Raw genomic sequence first — 21739 nt, forward strand, 5'->3', positions numbered from 1 at the left:
GCTTTGGAGTGAGGGTCCTGGGTTCAAACTTTGGCCCTGTCACTCACTCACCTGCAGTGTGACCAATGAGATGGCCAGAAAGCTCAGTCTCTCTGTATGTAAAAATGGCATCGTTTATGACACAGGATTACAGGGAAGTAAAAAAATGCCACACTGCCAGAAAAAGCATTTATGAGCCACGAAGCATGGCAGTGCTAATCTGTCGCTCAGTCAATGGCTGCACAGGATTGCTGGAGATAAGAACTGATGCGTGGGCTGCTGGGCGGCCCACGGTCTTCCACTAGACTGGTAATCAGAGGGCCTGGACCCAAGTCGCAGCCGCGTGACTAACAGCCCATGCACACGACACCACTTCTCCTGGCCAGCCCGTCCAAATCTTTCCCTGTAAACAATCTGGGCAAAGGTGAACTCCGAACCTACCTCACCCACTCCATGACTCTAGAAATGTGTTTTGGCCACACATTGTTCTTTTCCTTTGTGTACAACCAAAAGCCTATTTCTTGTTTTTGTTTGTTTCATCAGCACAGTAATAGACATTTTATATATTCTGACCTGAAAACTTCTGTTTTCACAGACAAAGGTACAAGTATAAGAAAGTAGTGCTACATAATTGAATGCCTCTGTACTTCAGTTATGCTGGCATGACAAACTATCACAATGTAGTAAGACAAAACCAACTGTCTCTATGGGGTCCCAGATAAGGTACTACTTAGGAGATGATGCCATTTCTATCTCAAAGACTAACGTGATTGATTTGAAAAAAATTTTTTTAAAGGCAAGCACAGGTAACTCTTGGTAGTATAAACAGAGGCTGTTTTAGAAGGCAGATTCTGCTCTGGGGTCAATCTTGAATTTTTTTTTTTTTTATTAAAATATAGTACTTATTTTGGGACCAGCAGGTGGTCTAATGGTTACATCACTGGAGTGCCACGTAATCGACTACAGTTCAAGTCCCAGACCTCGTGACTTCAAACTCATGCTGGGTACATGTGCATGTGTGCCCAAGATCTTGAGAGGAGAATGAAGGAGACGGGACTGTGGTGTGGCCATCCCTCTGGGGGACGATTTCCTGCATTCTGTGTCTCTATATTTCCAGCGAGCACATGGACCCTATAGCAAAAAATCTCTCTCTCAAAAAAATTTTATTTATTAATATATATATGTCAAATTTACAATAGGGAACATGTGCTAATTAGAGAGAGATGGAGAGAGAGTAAGAGGGAAAGTGAGAAAGCAAGCTGCCAGGTCTGGGATTCAAACTGTGGTCAGCCATGTGTGAGTTCAGAACCTTAACCACCATACCACCTGCTGGCCTCCATCTTATGTTTTTCGAAAAAAAATCATTTGAGGGTCAGATCCAGGCTTGCTGTTTAAGAGAGTCAGATCCCACAGAGCTGACTGTGAGATTTGCATCCCAGACCTGGAGGCTAAGAAACACTCGGGCCACATGTGCACATGTGCCCAAAATCCTGAAAAAGGGAAGAAATGGAGAAAAGACTGTGGTGTGACCACTGGGGGCAGTAATGTCTCCTTTTCCTCTCTCTCTGGCAAGCACACGTGCCTTCTAGCAAAAAAACAAAACAAACAAAAAAAACACACTGAAAGCTATAAAAGAACAAAATTTTCAGTCTTATTTCCCCCCATAAATGCCAAGAATCAGCAGGACACTGCTACTTTGTGATCAAACCTACACAATAAAACAAATGAAGTGGAACTAAAGCACAGCCAGAATAGCTTTTAGGGTGGTGGTATTACCAATAATTAAGATTCCCAGATTTCAGTATCTTAACTATGGACAAGATAGAAGAAATTTAAATACTAAAACTTTCAAAGCTAATCAGTGAAAGCAATGATTAAAAGAACGGATTTAAGACGTTCAAAGTATTCCAGTTGCGACTTCGTATACATAAATGATCAGCTCGAGAATGATTCTGGACCTTGAAGAGCCATCACTGGGTGGGCCTGATGTCTGCGCTTTCTTCAAGGACAGCCTAAATAAAATAGGTAGTGGCCCCAGGAACGGGGACTAAATCCACCTTGGCCTTGGTATTTATCTAGAATGATTCCCATCTCAGCCAGAGGGCGTTCTAAGTGATTAAAGTGAGTTGAGTTACGGTTGTATTTCTGAGAAAAGTTTTAAAAAAAAATCCTTACTATATTGTAATTCATTACCGAGATGAGATATATCACAAATAAAATTGCCCCTCAAAATACACATGTCTAGTGTTATACAATTAGAAATGAAGTATTTTTACTGTAAAGTCAGAAAAATTAAAAGGCTGTGTTACATAAAGTCATTAGGATGATCAACAATGAATCCTAAATTACATTAGTTCCCCAAGATTCTGAAACAGAGTCACACAAAATGCCAGGCTTTACACATTTTGTTATTACTACCGCCTTTCTGACACCTCCACTACGAAACCTTCACAAACAAAATATATGCGAAAGCACAGCAATTCTTCCTAAGCTTCGAACTTGACCTCCCATCCATCCTCCCAACTTCTCCTGTCCACCCACCACTCCACCCAGCAGGATTCATTGAGAGCTTTCTATGTGTCACGTGCTGATATTCTAGGGCTGGAAGTTCAGCACTAAACAACCTAAAAGCCCTGCCCTTGTAAAGTTTACACTTGCAGGGAGAGAAAGGGGAAGATAAACAACAGACTAGACACATAAAATATGCAGAATTTTTTTTAAAAAGTGTTACAGAGCAAAAGCAAGCAAGGTAGGGAAGACAAGGTACTGGGAGAACAGCTATTTTAAACAGAGTGATCGGGGAAACACCCCATGAGAAGGTGATATCTGAATTAAAACTAAAAAGTGACCAGAAAGCCACGAAGGTATCTGGTATGAAGATGTTCCTTGTAGGCAAATGAAACGGTAACTATAAAGGCCCTGGGTGAGACTGTGCCTGGTGTGTTCAATGAACAGTAAGGGGGCCAGTTTGCATGAAATGAGCAGACAGAGAAGAGATCAAAACAGTGACTGGAACTAACTAATCTTGCAGGGCCTTTAAGCATTGGATTTTACTAAACCTAAGAATTTTAACAGATGACCCTGCTATGTTGAGAATGATCCGAAGGGGTCAAAGACAAAGGCAATTAGAAGCCTACTGAAATATATCAAGCAAGAGATGATGGTCGATTGAACCACATGGAGAGAGTTGTCAGAAAAGACTCAATTATAGATATATTTTGAAGGCAGATCCAGTATGGTTGGCTGATGGGTTGACAGATGGGGGAGAAGTCAAGAATGACCTCAAGATTTCTGGTTTGAACAAGAGGAAAGAGTTGGAATACCTGCGATGCAGTCGTCTGTAAGGCAGTGGGCTTAACGACTACGCACAAGTGTGCGGTGTAAAATCTGAAATGATCAACGGATCTCTAAGGAGAGATGCATAGTCAGTTAAATACAAAAGCCCGGATCAAAGGAGGGCTGTGATGGTAAGTGGCATCAGTGTGCAGATGTTATAGAAAGTTACTAGCTTGAGAAAGACCACCAAAGGAGTGTGAGTTTAAGCAGAAAACTTGTCTTGAGTTTCAGGACTCAGCCTTACGGCATTTCAACGTGAGGAGGTTTGGGAAATTGAGGAGTGGTCACTGTGGATGGAAGAAAATTAGGAGAGTGTGATGTGGAGAAACCAAATAAAGATAGTATTTCAAGGAGGAGGGAATAATCAACTGTGTCAAATCCTGCAGACAAGTAAGATTAGGTCTGAGAATTAAGCATTGGATTTAGCAACATGGAATTCACAGTGACCTTAATACAGAGTTTTGGAGTGGTTGAGAGCAAAAGCCTCCTGGAATGAGCTCCTGAGAGAATTGGAGGAGAGGAATTAGAGCAGAGACGATTCTTTTGAGAAATTATGCTATATGCAAAAAGGAGAACTTTTGTATTTTGGGAGGAACTGTGATAATCAGAGGTGATAGCACTCTGTCACCATAAACACAACACAACCCTTTTCAACCCCATTAAGAACTCTGTTACTTACACCTGTCAACATCTTTAATTCCTTTCTGTCAGACTTCTCCCATCTAACGGCTAATTCCTCCTGCAGCAGGTCTCAATGTCCCACCCTTGTGATAACCGTCATCATTCATCTCATCTTTCTTCAAACTCTCTCCCTCACATAAAAAAAGTTCATGTCTCAACAATTTAAAAAAAAAAAAACATTCTTCTACAATGATTCCTCTTTCCCCATTTTCATTTCATCACTAATATTTTTGAAATAGAAGACCATGCTTATAATTTCAACTCCTTTCCCCAAGGGTTTCCATTTGCCTCAGCCACTGGGATTGGTTTTATTTGTGATCATGAATGTCTAGCCACTAAATATAATGGCCACTTTTCAGCCCCAAATTCTTTCTTCTTTTTTTTGAGACCTTTTTTGCTACAGGGTGCATGCGCTCGCCAAAGAGACAGAAAGCGAGAACTCACCTTCTGGGGCAATGGCTATGCCACAATCCCTTCTCCTCCATTCTCCTCTCGGGATCTTGGGCACGCACACACGCACATGCGCCTAGCGTGAGTTTAAGCCACCAGGTCTGGGACTCGAACTGCGGTTGGACTACATGGGAGTCCAGCGACACAGTCGTTACACCAACTGCTGGTCCCTCTCCTTAAAACGCTTGACTGGCTTAAATTACACCATTCCATTCTGGTTCTCATCCTACCTATTACTCCTTTGTGATAAGTGTCTATATCTCTTTTAAAAATAATTATTTTTATTTATTATTATTTTTTAATTTGCCATAGGGCACATGTTCTCATGAGAGAGAGAGCGAGCGAGCGAGCAAGCGAGCAGGAAAGTGAGAAAGCAAGCTGCCAGGTCTAGGACTCGAACCACGGTCTGCCATGTGGAAGCCCACAACCTCAAAAAAATGTAAACAGCTGGCCCATATTTATTTCTTTTAGACAAACTTCAAAACAAATTGGCCAAAGTGAAAAGAACACTGTTCTCCAAAACTGGGAACAAATTTTGACTCCTATTGACAATGTATAAATGTGCTAACTTCTCCCAAACTATTCAAATCTTGGATAATTTTGTTCCTTTTAATTTTTATAAACCTTATAGTTGGAAAGTAGTATTTTGTTTTTCATTTACATCTTTTTTATTCTAGTTAAATTATATATATATCACTATCCCTTAGTACTTCTTTATATTCTTAGCCCCAGGTTTTTTTTCTATTAAATAGCAGTGTTTTTCGGGACCAGCAGTTAGCGTAATGGCTATGTTGCTGGACTCCCATGTAGCTGACCATGGTTCGAGTCCCGGACCTGGTGGCTTAACCTCACGCCGGGCACGTGTGAGTGTGTGCCCAAGATCCCGAGAGGAGAATGGAGAAGGGATTGTGGTGTGGCCATCCCCTCTGGGGGGTGACTTCTCACTTTCTGCCTCTCTGTCTCTGTCTTTCTGGCGAGCACAGCCCTATAGCAAAAACCTCCCCCCCCCCCAAAAAAAAAGCAATGTTTTTCTTACCAGCTGATATAAACTCCCTTTTATCACATTAGTATAATTACTTGTCCTAAGCCTCCTATTTGCCTTTTGGTTGTGTCTGGCATAAAGCAGTTTTCAATATTCATGTAATTAAATCCATTCACTTCCTCTTTTGAGAGTTCTTCCACTAATCTTATCCCCTCCTTCATAACAAAATAAATATTTGTCTCTACTTAATTTGCATAGTTTTAAAAAACTGATTATCATTAGATTTTGATTGGTAACACTGTATGAAAATAGCCCTAACTTCGTATTTCTCCCAGTGGTTCAGAGTATATCTGACTTACACTTGAGTTCAATAACTGTGTCTTTATTCCCTTCTAAATCATCCTCTTCCTCAAGGCACTTCTATACTCCCTATATCCCATAACAAGAAACAGAGAAACCACTACTTTTTTTTTTTTTTTTTTAAGGTTTTTCCCATGGTTGCCATAGGGTATGTGCATCCGCCTGAGAGACAGAGAGAAGGAAAGTGAGAAATCACTCCCCAGAGGGGATGGTCATGCTGCAGTCCCTTCTCCTCCATTCTCCTCTTGGGATTATGGGCACTCATGCACACATGGCCAGCATGAGTTCCAAGCTGCCATGTCTGGGACTTGAACCACGGTCAGCCGGCCATGTGGGAGCCTAGCACCTTAACCACCATGCCACCTGTTGGCACCTTGAAGGCACTACTTTCAGTTTAGGTTTGAGTGACTTGTTGCAGTTGGTCTTTTTTAGCAGGTACTCAAAAGAATTTTCAGTCTTTCCTCTCTCCTCTCTACCCTTCAAAACACTAGTATCCAAAAATTAAATGATATTACTTTCTCCACTGAATACTCTCTGTAGCTCCCAACTGCTTCTACAAAATTGAAGCCAAATACTTCACCCTAGCATCCAAAACTTCCAGATCCAGCTCCTCTGGTTTCATTTCCCGACACAATTCTGTTAATACACATTCAGTGCTTTGGCTGTACAAAGCTTGTTTTACAGTGTGCAGAAATGGAGAAGGGACTGAGGCATGACCACACTCCCTTGGGGGTGGCTTCCTCCCCACCACCCCCCGAGTGCACACGTCCTCTAGCAATTACATTTTTAAAAGACAGAAAATTCTAGCTACTATTTTCCATAGCCATTTTCTATTCTTCCAACATTTTATATTGTTGCTTCTTTCTTCAAATTTCTCTTTTTTTAAAAAAAAAAAAAAGAAAGCTGAGTTAGGATTTTTTTGCTTTAAAATATCTGTTAATTACTAGCCCACTATGAAAATCTGTCCTGAGAGGAAAGAATTTCTAGAAACCAAATATCTGATTCAATCTGAATTAATCTATAACCTATTATGCAGAAACACTAAAGTCAAGACTTTTTTTTTAAAAAAAGGCTATTAATTAGCATAAACTTTAAATTAGATGTTCACCATAGGCTACTTATGGTACAAAATAAATAAAACGGAGTGACAACTTTCTACCACTACTAACCTATTACGCAGAAACACTAAAGTCAGGACGTTTTTTTTTAAAAAGGCTATTAATTAGCATAAACTTTAGATGTTCACCATAGGCTACTTATGGTACAAAATAAATAAAACGGAGTGACAACTTTCTACCACTACTGGTATTATTTTCCTTAATTTACTAAACATATTCAGAATTTATCACCTTAGAATTGCTTTTTTCACACTTAACAATGCCTACAGGCTTTTCTACCATAGGAAAACTAGTTTAGGAAAGCTGTATTCCTATGGCTTTACTTAAGAAATACAGAAATTTAAAAATGATATTTCCCTTTAAAAAATTAAGCAATGGTCTAACAATTACATTACCAACTACCTTCTCTATATAGCATTTCTTGTTATTAAGCGTATGCTAACACATGGTATAAACAGCTCAAGATCATATGGTTCTTTTCTGGAGGTTGATTGTGCCCTCTTAGCCATATATAAACATGTGCGTATGTATGCACACACACAGAATGATTAGGCATCAAGGTGAGGCCCCATGATTTGATATTTGTGGTTCTGTAAGAAGCAGCAGACATGGCACATGCTCGCTCTGTCTGGCCACAGGATGCTCTGAGCTGTCTCAGGACTCCCTGCAGAGTCCCCACCAGCATTCATATGTACATATATGTACGTGTGTGTGCACAAAGGCACGCACAGGCACATATATGGATACTAAGTTTACTTATTTTTTTTCCCATGAGACAGAAAGAGAGGCACTGCTCTTGGGTCTTCACTCCACAATCCACTTCCACTCAGCCAGGATCATGAGCATGCCAATCCAGTGTACACAGGGAGACCATGGGATGCGAACCACACACCTTCCCAAATAACCGGCATCGCACAGTGCTGTGTCACCACTGTGCCACTGCAGTGGGCCCCCGGCCATGTATTTTGCAGTGGCTGGGGAAGTACAAAACTTCATGTTAATAGCGTGTGTATGTATAGATATACCGTGGAGGGGAAGATGTAATATAATATGTAATGATTCCATAATTACATGATACTTGCAGACAGCCAACATACACTATTTTTAGTAGATGAAATGTTGTTAGCTATTCAAATGTCAATAGAAATACTAGCTATAGTATGTGCTTAGTAACTGAAAAGAGCAGATGAGTCAGCCTTAATACCATATAATTCACAAATGCCTCAGAAAATTAATACCAAATTTCAAAGTTACAGGAGAAATGAAAAAGGTATCAAAGAGATACTAGTGAGTACATTAATTTTTTTACTAGTGAGTACATTAACTTTTTTTTTTAAAGAGTTTTGCTATAGGGCGTGTACCTTGCCAGAGAGACAAAAATGACAGTATGTTCTTCTACTCTAGACATTAACTTTTTTTTTTTCTTTAGCTTAAAATGATTGGTATGAAAGAACATTTTATTGTTCAGGCCTCAGCATATTTGATCCTTACAGGGAAGGGTATCTAATTATAACTCAGTGGTCCTCAACTTTTTTTTTCTTTGCTATTTTTTTTCTTTTTTTAAAAACTTTATTATTTATTTACAGTCATTCATTATACATCAATACAGTATACAAAATGAGATTTTCCGTCCAGTATACACTGAATATTGGTTTAATCAAGGATATTACCATACATGTTATCATCAACAAATAATTTTCTATTTTTGTTTCTTATATATTTTGCCTTCCCCCTCCCTTGATTCCCTACCTCTTACCCTCTGCCAACTTCCCCCTTTCTCCCACACTGTCTCTAGTAAGTACAGTTGTTTTCCATACCTTTTTTCACATTTAATTGATGCACTAAAGATCTAACAATTCCATTTGATTATTTTTCATGATGTCTATCTCCTCTTTCAGGTTGTGCCAGAACTTCCTCACCTCCTGGAACGCAGTGTCACTTTTCTCCTGCCTCTTCTGGAGTTCATTGTCTCTCTTCTCTTGCATCTCTATTAGCTTTGTTACCATGAATATTTTAAGTTCTTTATCTGACATTTCCATGAGTTTCCTTGTATTGTCTGTGGAGGAAGAGGAGTTATTCTTTTCCATTACAGAAGAGATATTTTCTTCGTTTCTCATATTTCTTGTGCCTCTGCGGTGGTTTCTGACCATCTGATGGATTACACGTTTTTCCCCTATTTTAGGGGGTTAAATCTGAGCAGATTAACACAGAAGAACACAGAAGGAGGTGACCTGCAGTCTGGCTCCTGGCTAGACTGGGGAGCAGGAGGGTGAAGTCTGGGCAGAGGGTCTTCGGTGGTCAAGATTCCTGAATGGAGCCACTCAGAACTCAAATACAGGTGGCTGCTGACTGGCTTATCCTGGCTCCTGGCTAGACTGGGGAGCAGGAGGGTGAAGTCTGGGCAGAGGGTCTTCGGAGGTCAAGATGCTCCAAACATTAACTTTTTGACCTCTTCGTATCTCAGATATAATTGCAATTACTTATTAATATTCTTAGAGTATTCTAGTCCGTCTAGCACCTGTTCGAGTCGAGTTTACCATTAAGGGCTAACAGCCTGTAATGAATGTGCTCCCTTACCACAATTCTCACACTTCAAATAACTTTGTCTAACCACTCTTATAATAAAATTATATCTATACCAACCAATGGGAGAGTCTGTTAGGCATGAGAGAACCAGTTTTTCAAACTCAAAAGGTGTTACAATAGTGGCTGCCTGCTTTATTCCAAGTTAAATGACTCTACCCAAAACAAAAATAAAATTTCTGGCTTATGAGACATTTAGCAGTCTTTTTAAGGTGTTATCTCAAGATATTGCCTCTTAAGGGGTCCAAAAGTTCATGTAGTCAATTAAAATGCATCTGACAAATATTTACAGAGTGTTCACTGTGTGCTAGGCTTTGCTTTAGGCAAGTGAAATTGAGTACCTATCCAGAATTCTCCTGTTCAACCTGTTTCATCACAGTCTTCAGAGACCTAACAGAGTTGATCAGAATTGGAAAAATAAAAGGAAAATTTAGTTCTGCTTGTAGTTCCTGGCAGATAAAATGTTTTCAATATGTGTTCTCTTTATTTTAACTCATTTCATGGGACTGTCAAAAGCAGACGCAAGTTAAGTGCCTATTTAAAAAAAGGAAAGAAAAAAGCCTCTTTGGTTGAATTATTATGTTAAAGGTCAGAAATCCACTATATAATACATACAAAAAAAAATTTTTAATAATTTTTTTTTGGAGAGGTTTTTGCTATAGGGCGTGTGCGCTCACCAGGGGGTATGGTCATGCCGCAATCTCCTCTCCTCCATTCTCCTCTCGGGATCTTGGGCATGCACGTACACGTGCCCAGCATGAGTTTAAGCCACCGGGGCCGGCACTTGAACCATGGTCGGCTACATGGGAGTTCAACAACATAGCCATTACGCTAACTACTGCTCCCCAAAAAACTTTTAAGAGATTTTTGCTATGGGGTGCGTGTGCTCACCAGAGAAAAGAAGAGAGATAGAAACCGAGAAATCACCCCGTAGGGAGGATGGCCAAATGGCCATCCCTTCTCCTCCATATTCCCCTTGGTATTGTGGGCATGCATGCACAAATGCCCGGTGTGAGTTTTAAGCAACAGGATCCGGGACTTGAACTGTGATCGGCTATGTGGGAATCCAGTGATGCAACCATTACACCATCTGCTGGTCCCAACAATAAATATTTTCAATTCAATATGATTTATATAACTGGTATAGTTTGAATGTGTCTTCCCAAAATTCATGTATTGAAATCTGGTGAGCACTGCAACAGTATTGAGAGAATGAAGACTTGATCCATTCACAATGTTGAAAGGTGAGGCCTTTCGGAAGCGATTAGGGACCAAGGTGGGGCTCCATGATTTGGAATTTGTGGGTTTATAAGGAGACACAGATCTGGCACATCTCACTCTTGCTGTCTGGCCATCAGAAGATCTGAGGTGCCTCAGGACTCCCTGTGGAGTCCCCACCAAGAAGATTCTCACCAGATGCAACTTCCTGACCTTAGAATTTCAAAATCATGAACAAAATAAACTTCTATTCTTATAAATCATTAAGTTTCAGGTGTTTCTATTACTAGAAATACAACAAACTAAAACGATAATTAAACTTCAGTTATACATGGTTGCCTTTTAAATGACACAACTGTAGGAGTGTACAGTAACCAAGGTTTACAGATCCACCATTTATAATTACAACTTACAAACTTTCTTCTTTTAACTAAGCTAAATCACCTTTATTTAGAAAACAAATTCTAATGGAAAAGATAATGAAAAGAATTCCATGGAAATACATTAAACTTACAGATAAGGTCAGCTCTAGATCAATTCCACTTCAAAAATAGTATTTTCTTAGCCCTTTCTTTCCTTTTCTAAATCCTCTTCTTCTGTCATTCAGTATTACATTCTCTATGCTTACTCACTTTCATTTTCTTTTTCAAACAACCTCTCTTCAAAAAAGTACAGGTGGCATGGTGGTTAAGGCACTGGACTCCCACATGGCTGACCAAGGTTCAAATCATTGACCTGGTGCTTGCTTTCTCTTTCTCTGGTCAAGTTGAAAAATGATAATAAACTAAGTTAGATAAATGAATCTTTTTTTTTTTCTTGGAGAGGTTTTTGCTATAGGGTGCATGCGTTCACCATAAAGACAGAGAGAGACAGAGAGACACAGAAAGCGAGAAATCACCCCTCAAAGGGGATGACCACACCACAATCCCTTCTACTCCATTCTCCTCTCAGGATCTTGGGCATGCACGCACATGTACCCAACGTTGAGTTTAAGCCACCGGGTCCGGGACGTGAACCGTGGTTGACTACATGGGAGTCCAGCGACACAACCATGACGCTAACTGCTGGTCCCAATTCTTTTTTTTTTTTTTTAAGAGATTTTTGCTAGAAGTCACATGTGCTCACTGGAGAGACAGAGAGAGAGAGAGAGAAAGAGAAAGAGAAATCACCCCGCAAGGGGGATGGCCACAACAAAATCCCTTCTCCTCCACACTCCTCTCAGGATTTTGGGCCTGCATATACATGTGCCTGGCATGTGTTTTAAGCCGCTGGTCTGGGACACAATCACAATTGGCCACATGGGACCCCAGTGCCTCAACCAACATGCCACTTGCTGGCCCCTTAAGAAAGTAATCTTGGGGCCAGCGGGTAGTGCGGTGGTTAAAGTGCTAGATTCACATACGGCTGACCACAGTTTGAGTTCGAGTCTTGAAAATCACGTCAGGTGTATGTGCACGCATGCCCAAAATCCTGAGGGGAGAATGGAGAACAAAGTGTCCCACGGCCATAATCCCTGAGAAATTACCCTGGGCAGTGATTGGGGGTGATTTGTCGCTTTATCTCTCGAGCAAATGCCCAAACCCTGAGGCAAAACCCTGAAAAAGAAAGGAAAATAAAGTAATCTCAATCAAGTGATCTGCATGTACTTCATAAAAATTAATATACTATCTTGTTCTATAGATATTTTCATTTTGTTTTGTTTGAGAGATTTTGCCATAGATCGTGTGTGTTCACTGCTGAGACAGGGAGACCAAAAGAGAGAAATCACTCTCCCATGGGGGATGGTCATGCCACAATCCCTCCCCTTCCATTCTCTTCTCAGTGTTTTGAGCACATACTCATACACATCCAGTCTGAGTTTCAAGTCACTGGGTCTGGGACTCGAACCACGGTTGACCATGTGAGAGTCCAGCACCTTAACTACCACAACACCTGCCAGCCTCCTAAAGACATCTTGTACATAACAAGTGATAAAGCTGAACATTAAAGAAACAAATCTTTAATTAATTTAAGACACTACTAAGGAGGTATATTTGAATGGAGCCAACTTAACTAAACACTTTCTCAGTAAATCCTCAACATCATAAAATATAGATAGATGGCTCTATGTCGAGTTTAATCTCCATGCAGAAGCATGTCCAACGGGGAGAAAAGTCTCCAACAGTCATTCTCTCGAGATTACCTTCTTCCTCTAAATAAACAGGCATTTCCCCCTAAAAACAATAAGGCTTCTGTCGGCCTGTCTGTGTTTTCTAGTCTCAATTGTAAACTTGTCTATCATTAGATTATTGCTAGAAGGAAAACCTCTAAGGCCAATGGTTATAAGTAATCAACCTGTCCTTTCTTTCATGGATGGCCAACTTCACTGAAACCACGTCTTCTAATTTCACGGTAAAATAAAGCACTCAATCGGGACACTACTTTGAGATAGACGGCAGCTTATACACACCGCTCTGACACATAGGAGGCTCAACGTGAGACAGAAGGGGGGAAAAGGAACAAAACGTGATGCCAAGTGTGGAGTAATTTCTATTTTGATAATTTGAAAAACTTTCTGGGAGAAGTGCACTGGCTCAGAAACAACTGCGCGGAATCCCAATGGGCAATGATCAGGGACAAAGGACAAGATTTAAAAACAAAAGTATTTTGAGAATAGTTGAAGCACCATACGTGAGTGCACGCATGTGAGGGGGTAGACAGCGTCTGAGGAATGAACTGCAGTGGAGAGAAGGCTAGAGGACTGGCTAGGCCACTGAAGAGTTCTGAATCAAGAAATAATGTGATTAAACCAGCTGTCAGGAAAGAGAACTGGCAGTAGGATGATCTAGGTAAGGGGGTAAGGAGTACGGCAATAGGGAAAGCAAAACTGGAGCTTACTGAGTGGTGAAGATAAACAGTAAGGAGAGCTTGAACTAAGACCACAATGAAGAACAGTAAAAGAAAGAATGGATTTGAGCAACACTTTAGTATGCAAAAAAATTTTTAAAGAATTATTTTATTATTATTATGTTTTTTATTTGCTATAGGGAATATGTGCTCAGCAGAGGGAGAAGGAGAGAGGGAGAAAGAAAGTGAGGAAGGCAAGCAGCCAGGTCCAGGACTTGAACCATAGTCAGCCATGTGGAAGTCCAATACCTCAACCACCACATTACCTGCTGGCCCCAGGATGTAATTTAAAAAAAAAAAAAAAAATAAGAAGAGATTGAGAGAAGCACAGAAAGATTAAAACTTAAAGTGAACTGCCCTGACATTTTTTAGTTTGAGTGCATTTTTGATGGACAAAATATACTTATATTCACTATAATTCAAGATTAATTGCTCAGTCATAAATATAAAAATTCCCTGATTATCTCCAGAAAGCCAAAATTTAATAATTCACTCTGTGAATTTTACTGTTGAGAAAAAAGTGTTTTTTAAGATTTACAACAAATGTCCTTCATCAGAAGGAATTGCAGCCTCAGGCCATAATCTTCTGTTTTGAAAAACTAGGGCACTGGGCTAGACAATCTGTAAAGCTTCTTCCAGCTCAAACATCCTGAGCGCATCACTTGTTAGGGAGGGAGGGTGGGTGTCTCACTGTTGTTTAATTAAAAAAAAAAAAAAAAAAAAACAGCAGAACAGTAGAAAAGGACAACCAACTACCATGGAAAAATCACTGTAGTAAATACCCATGGCACATATCTGGCTGAAATACCAATGCTTGATCACCTAAAGAAAAATATGGGGTAGCCAGGAAAAGGCTGAGAGGCAGGCCACTAAAAGGTACAAGTGGAAAAACAAGAACATGAGAAGAACACGGACTATTGGGATTTTTGTTGTTAGACAACAAGAAATAGCACTGTTATAAGTCACGGTCTAAATGAAACAGGGATGGGGCGGCAGGTGGAATGGTGGTTAAAGGTGCTGGACTCCCACACTGGCGACTGTGGTTCAAGTCCTAAACCTGGTGGCTTGCTTTCTCACTTTCCCTCTCTCTCTTTCTCTCTTTCTCTGATCAAACTGGAAAATAACGATAATAATAAATAAAGTTAAATAAAAATAATTCCCCAAAAAACCAGGGATTAACTCATTATATCAACTGACATCTAAAAGCAATGAATTTGGGGAATAATTATAAAAGCTAACACTTACTGAGTGTTTACTCTGTGTCTGACAAGTATTAAAGAGAAGGGAATTAACAGATTTTTAATGCTGAGTTCAATATTATTATTGGTTTCCTCCCATTTTTCAGATGAAGAAACAGAGTAAGAAACATTAAGAAACTTGCCTAAAATACCAGAGCTAGGAACTCAGGGAAACATGATTTGAATTGAGCAGTCTAACTTCAGAGGCATAATTTATTAGTATAAATCATACTTAAATACCTAAAGTATAATAAATATGTAGAGATTGAGTAAGCCAAAATATACACACACGTACATGTACATGCAAACACGTTTGGATAAACAATTCTGGATATAACTGCCTATATCCCTAGCTACTGGCATCTCAGTGCAATTTGAAATGAACAATTCTAGTGAGAGAAGTTCATTTATGTTACAATTATACAATTACGTCCTGATATTGCAAAGATCAATTAGTAAACCCTATCTTCAAAGTACTCATTAGGAAAGAATGAATAGATAGTACAAACTAAAACAAACCCAAGTATCTAGGCATTGTTGGGAAAGTCAGGAGGTGTTTCTGTTTTGTTGTTTTTTGTTGTTTTTTTGTTTTTTTTTTTCCCTATGCAAAAATGCGTGTCATGACTCTTCAGAGGACCCAAAAGAGAGAAGTCAGCCTGAGCAACTCCCCTGCATTCCAGCAAGCTACCTAATGGAAAGAAATGGGAAGGAGCACCAGAAGAAAGTGAGTATTTAACACCTTTCCCTCTAATGACATTTTTCACACTTAGGATCTCCACTCAAGAACTACGCATCTACATATTTAAATTTGTGAATTCCTGAACAAGGGATCTCCACTCAAGAACTACGCATCTACATATTTAAATTTGTGAATTCCTGAACAAGGGTAGCTAATATCACCCAGAACATACTCCAGCAACCCCTGGCAATCTTTTGGTTTGTTTTATATCTGGAAACAGCCCAGATGAAGAAAACCTAAGAGTAAAACAGAACAAAAACCACATCAATTTGTTTTCTGCTATCAGTTAACTAGCATGGCACACGTAACGGGTACAAAAATTAGGCATCAGAAAATCTGCAACTCATTCACCGAGTATGTTGATAACATGCTGCCGGGCAGACACATGCAGGGTTACCTGGGAGAGCTAGACAGTTCCTGCCTTTGTAGAGCTTAGTGTAATACAAAGAGATTAATAGAAATATAATATAGGGCACATATAACTGAAAAAAAAAAGATGATGCTACTTTTAACAGTTTTATCTAATTTAAGTTTTTTCAAAATTATTATCATCTCACCATGTGTAGTAGTACAAAGTTTGCTAAGAAAAAAAAAATCAACAGGTTTGTTCAGGTATATTTAAAGGGGCATTTCTTAGGGAATCAGCTCAAATGATTATTGCAGTTGATGAATTAAACCACAGGCTGTCTGAAAGCTGGAGATTCTGGGATTCTGGTAGCATGGATCTGGTAGCTACAGTCCAGTCCAAATACACCGGTCAGGAGAGCTGAGATCCCAGGGGGCTGCTAGTGCAAATCCTGGAACCTGAGGCAGGCTGATGTCAGGTTCCAGATGAGGTCTATCTTGCTTGGTCTCAAAAGAGATCCATTTTGGGGGCCAGCAGGTGGCGTAGAGGTTAAGGTGCTGAACTCCCACATGGCTGACCAGTCTGAGTACAGGACTTGGTGGCTTGAAAAGCATACCAGGTACATGTGCGTGTGTGCCCAAAATCCCAGGAGGAGAATGAAGAAGGGATTGTGGAGCAGCCATGCCCCTGAGGGGTGATTTCTCATTTTCCCTCTCACTGTCTCTCCCAGGCAGGTGTATGTGCCCTGTAGCAAAAAACTTAATATATCACCAGAGCTATTCACTAGCTCTGGGGCCACTGTTGATTGGATCACTTCCACCTTGAGGGTGCATCTTCCACATCTAGTCTTCTCAGATTCCATGTTAATCACTTCTGGAAATACCCAGAGTAATCCTTTTGTTCTAGGTAGTCCTTAGTCTAGCTGACACCCCAACTAATCACACCGTGTGATCAACATGCCAAAAAAACTGAGACAGCTTACGTTCCTTGTTCATGCTAGTGTTTTATACTTAGGCCCCCTCTCAGTTGGGACTAGCTACATTCCAAATGTTCAATAACCAAATAAGGCCTGAGTCTACTGTACTGGGCAGCAGATACAGACATTCCAATGAGAGCGAAAAGCACTTATAACAGGAGTAAGTTAGTTTCTCCTCCCAAAGAACTTAAAATCTATCAGCAGATTAAGCACTATACAAGCAGAGTATACGTGATGCACAAGCTTAAGCCTAGCTGTAGAATTACAAGGTAAGTAAAGAAACACTTAATGCTACTGGTAGACAGTACAGTGGGTAAACACCTGTGTGCAGGATTCTCACAGCTGCAAACACTAGAACATCTAACTGAAACCAGCTCAAGTGAAAAACAATGTTAAGTGTGACTGACCCAGGATTCTATCAACTCCTCTGCCTCTGGAGTGGGTTCATTCTCAGGCTGTCTGTGGAGGACAGGCCCCAGTGGTTTGGAGGCGTAGTCAGAGCCCTCGTTCAGCTTCCACAATATTGCCAGCAAAGGCCCCAGAAGCAGCACTTCTTTCTAAGTCTGAGGGCTTGGCTTGGGTCACATACCCACCCCAAAGCAATCAATGTGGCCAGGGACATGGAGTGTTTTAACAGGCTATAACTGGTTATTTTCAAAACTAAGAGGTGGGTCAACTTCCCCAGACATGCATAAAGTAGAACAAGAATGTATCCCCAAAAGGCAACCAGGAGCAGCGCCTAGATGCAAGGTAATGGATGTTGGGCACCAACAAAACTCACAAATGTCTACTACTTTTTTCTCATTCCCAAGCATCTCTCCAAACATTAGTCACCATCACACTGGTTATTTCTGTAGCAACCTATTGTTCTAATGTCTGGGGAGGAAGCCACAGACATCCTAGGCTTCTTCCTGGGTTATTAAGTGTCCATTAAAAGAATGAGGCATACCTTTGGCTTATTTTCACTTACACATATTACTTTACTTCCTACTCAAACGAGCTGGAGGAGTCTTAAAGTTCATCTCCAAAGACTGAACAATTACTTCATAACTCTACTCACTATTACTACATGCTAGATGCTATACTAATTGCTTTACAAGCATTACTGCATTTTATCTTTTCAACAAACCCTATAAAGCAGTTACCAAAACTATTTTATATATGAGAAAAACGAGGTTCAAAGGAGTTAAAGCAATGAGGCTGTAAGTGACAGATGGGATCCAAACTCTGGTCCATTTACTTTCTTTCTTTCTTTCTTTCTTTTTTTTTTTGAGAGGTTTTTGCTATAGGGCACGTGCGCTCGCCAGAAAGACAGAGAGAGAGACAGAGAGACAGAAAGCGAGAAATCACCCCCCAGGGGGGATGGCCACACTGCAATCCCTTCTCCATTCTCTCGGGATTTTGGGCATGCACGCACACGCGCCCAGCGTGAGTTTTAAGCCACCGGGTCTGGGACGCGAACCGCAGTCGACTACATGGGAGTCCAGCGATATAGCCGTTACACTAACTGCTGGTCCCTGGTCCGTTTACTTTCAAGTCTACCTTCATTGGTATCTATAATTGGGAATGTTTACTGTCGCTTCTCTTGTCTCCATATTAGAGAAAAAAATAAAAAGGTATTATATAAGTAACATGTAAAACAATCCCACAGAAGGCACGGGATCAACAATGCTCTACCTAGACATTACTAAGGAAAACCAAAAACCGTGCACAGGATTAACAATACCCTATCTGAAGACAAAGAGGAGGAGTGACTCCTCGGCTTTCTCTTTCTTTCTCTAGCAAGCACATGCACCCTGTGACAAATTTTTAAAAAGAAAAAAAAAAAAAGACTAGTAAGTTAGAATGACATTTCTCTGTACTGTAACTCCTCACTAAGCTATGATTCAGTATACTTAACAGTTGAAATAAATCCACAAAAATTCTCAGCCACACATTCGTATATGAAATTGGAATAAATATCACTGAAGCAAAGAAAAAGTTTATGAAATAACACACCACGCCTGAACAGACCATTAAATGTTGCATTATCAAGTGATATTTTTCCCAATCATTTATTACGAAAATTGTCAAACACACAGCAAAGTTGAACATTTTTACAGTAAACAGCATAAGCATTTGAGTGCCCTGGTTTTATAACTTACCTTCCTATCCTTGCTTTATCCTTTTATGCACTTCAGAGTAAACTGCAGAAGTCAGTACACTTCTAACTGTAACAACATACGTATTATTAACTCAAGTTCCATTTCTCTTTACATTTTTATTATGAGGTAAAATTTAAATACCAAAAACATGCACACATCTGAAGTGCACACTCTTAGAGTCTGTTACAAATGCATACACCTAGGTGGCACAGTCACTATACAGAATGGAATCACCACTCCAAAAGGTTCTCTCATGACCATCCCAGTCAATTCCTCCTACTACTGGTCTGACATCTTTCCCATCGCAGATTAATTTTGCCTGTCCCAGGGTATTATCCAAATAGAAATGTAGAACATACATTCTTTGAAGTAAGGTTTCTTTCTTTAGCTCAGCATGTTTTTGAGATGACCCACTCTGTGGTATATATTAGTGGTTTGTTTCTTCCCAGTGCTCAGCAGTAAACCACTATATTGTACTCCTTATTGACAGTTACAACTGGACTACGTCCAGCCTTTGGAGATTAGGAACAAGAGAATCTGTGAACACGTTTTCATTTCTCTTGGGTAAATACCTAAGAGTGGAAGGACTGAGTCACAGGAAAGCACATGTTTAGTTTTATAAGCAACTGCTAGACTTTTCCCAAAGTGGTCATACTAGTTCATGCTCTTACCGAGAAAGAATGAGCTGTGGTTGCTCCTCATTCGTTACCAACATTTGATGTCAGTTTAAATTTTAGCCATTGTGTTTTCATGTGATCAATTAACATTTTAACTACTTCTGAGTTTATTCTATTTGTAGGAAGATTACATGGCACAAAATAACCGAGATACATAAAATATAGGGCATCTTTTTCATTTGCCAAAGAGTGGGTGCACTCACCAGAAAGAAACAAAGAGAGGGAGTGGGAGAGGTGGAAAGCCACCTTCAATATGGCATAGTCACAGTGCAATTCCTTCTCCTCCATATCTCCACCTTGCTGAGACTCGGGATACACACACACCCAGTGTGTTTTTCAAGCTACCAGGGCCTGGGATTTGAACCATGCATCAGCCATACAGGATCTTAACCACTAGGCCACAGAGCCAGCCAAAATATAGGACAATTTTAGGAGAAATAATAATATTATAAGTTTTATATATTGATTTTATATAATTTTTCCATTGTCTAGAGATCCCATGATTGTGTCTCATGAAACAATTATGCTATCAAATATCAGCGCTGTTACTTAGGAAACTTGTGTCAATCAGTAACTTTTCTTTCTGTTCATCTAACTACTTAGTCACATCAATAATTTATATACAGCTCACTTAATCTGTAATTTAGACAAATAATATAAACTGAAAAACATTTATGAAACAGAACATTATCATAGTCTCCCTTTAAAACCTAATTTTTATTTTGTACACTAAAATAATTTCATCACTTTTCCCAACACAATTCTTTCTTTTTTTTGGGTGAGAGGTTTTTGCTATAGGGTCCGTGAGAAAGACAGAGAGAGACAGAGAGACAGAAAGCAAGAAAACACCCCCCCTGGGGGGATAGCCATGCCGCAATCCCTTCTCCTCCATTCTCCTCTTGGGATCTTGGGTGTGCACGCACACGCGCTGGGCGTGATTTTAAGCCACCAGACATGGGACTCGAACAGCGGTTGACTACATGGGAATCCAGCCATTACGCCATCTGCTGGTCCCCCCAACAGAATTCTATCTTGTCTTTTAATCATATTTTAGAGGAACAAGAATAGTGCCTGACACCACCCTTTAAAATAAAAAGAGGGTCAGCCAGTGGTGTGGTGGTTAAGATAGCTGAACACCACATGGCGAACTGCATGGTTTGATCAGGCAGCTTGAAAAACAAACCAGGTCCATGTACACGCATGCCCAAAATCCCAAAAGAAGAAAGGATTTGGCATGACCATTCCCCATGGAGAAGGGGATGCTTTCTCTCTCTTTCTCTTTCCAGTGAGCACATGCACCCTCTAGCAAAATGTTTTAAATAAACTAAAAAAAAAAAAAATCTTAATACAATGGCATATTGTGAATTAGCCTGTAAAAGCAGCAGGACTGCCCATAAATAAGAGTATAGAATATGCTTATATAATCCACACCAGTATAGAACTCAGCAGGTGATTGTCTGAATTAGTAAACTGCCATCTGCTGATAACAAATACTAACAATAGCAGCCAGTGGAACTCACAGGGTGTGCTTAACTAGGTAAACAGCTTCAGGGTCAGACACGTCCTTGTATGCACTCTTACCTGGCCATGACACCCAAGAGGCAGCAGCTTGTCACAGCTATTGTTGATTTTCCTTCTAAATAAATGCCAATAATGGAACACATGTTAAGAAATGCTTCCTGACAAGCCAACCTGTCATTTAAGTCTTACAACAACAAACTTTAATTCAATGAGAAAATTTACATCTCCTTAGTGCCATTCTGAAAAGCACTGATTTCTCATGCCTTCTGAAATGTTTTCTTCAATAAAAAAGAATATGTATTTCTGTAAAAGAAAAAAAATCACAGCGCGCAGTTAATAAATACTTTGTCTGCTATGCTACAGGACACTCTTGGACAAGGCATGCAGGCACAGCCAGAGAGCTGCACGTGGGGGCAGAACACCAGCACCACTCGACGCATGCGTTCCTGGACTAGAGCAGCCATCAGGATGACCCTGAACTACACGTGCCCTGAAAAATGAAATG

The 21739-nt window shown here is 40.1% G+C and overlaps 1 protein-coding gene across 2 annotated transcripts in view; it reads right to left on the reverse strand.

Moving 5' to 3' along the window:
- LNX2 (ligand of numb-protein X 2) overlaps positions 1-21349 on the reverse strand; it is an 82530-nt gene extending 61181 nt beyond the window's left edge. Inside the window, exons 1-2 of one of the 2 annotated variants that reach the window (XM_006165811.2) lie at positions 21295-21349; positions 19037-19102 (exon numbers count right to left, since the gene is read on the reverse strand). The gene's annotated coding sequence lies outside the window, so the exon portion shown is untranslated. Of the gene's footprint in view, positions 1-8723; positions 8745-19036; positions 19103-21294 lie in introns of those variants that run through there. The other variant, XM_027767226.1, reaches the window with a different exon arrangement.
- Positions 21350-21739: the final 390 nt, after the last annotated feature.

This window comes from Tupaia chinensis, unplaced genomic scaffold (assembly GCF_000334495.1).
Source record: "Tupaia chinensis unplaced genomic scaffold, TupChi_1.0 Scaffold144045_1, whole genome shotgun sequence".
NCBI lineage: Eukaryota > Metazoa > Chordata > Mammalia > Scandentia > Tupaiidae > Tupaia > Tupaia belangeri.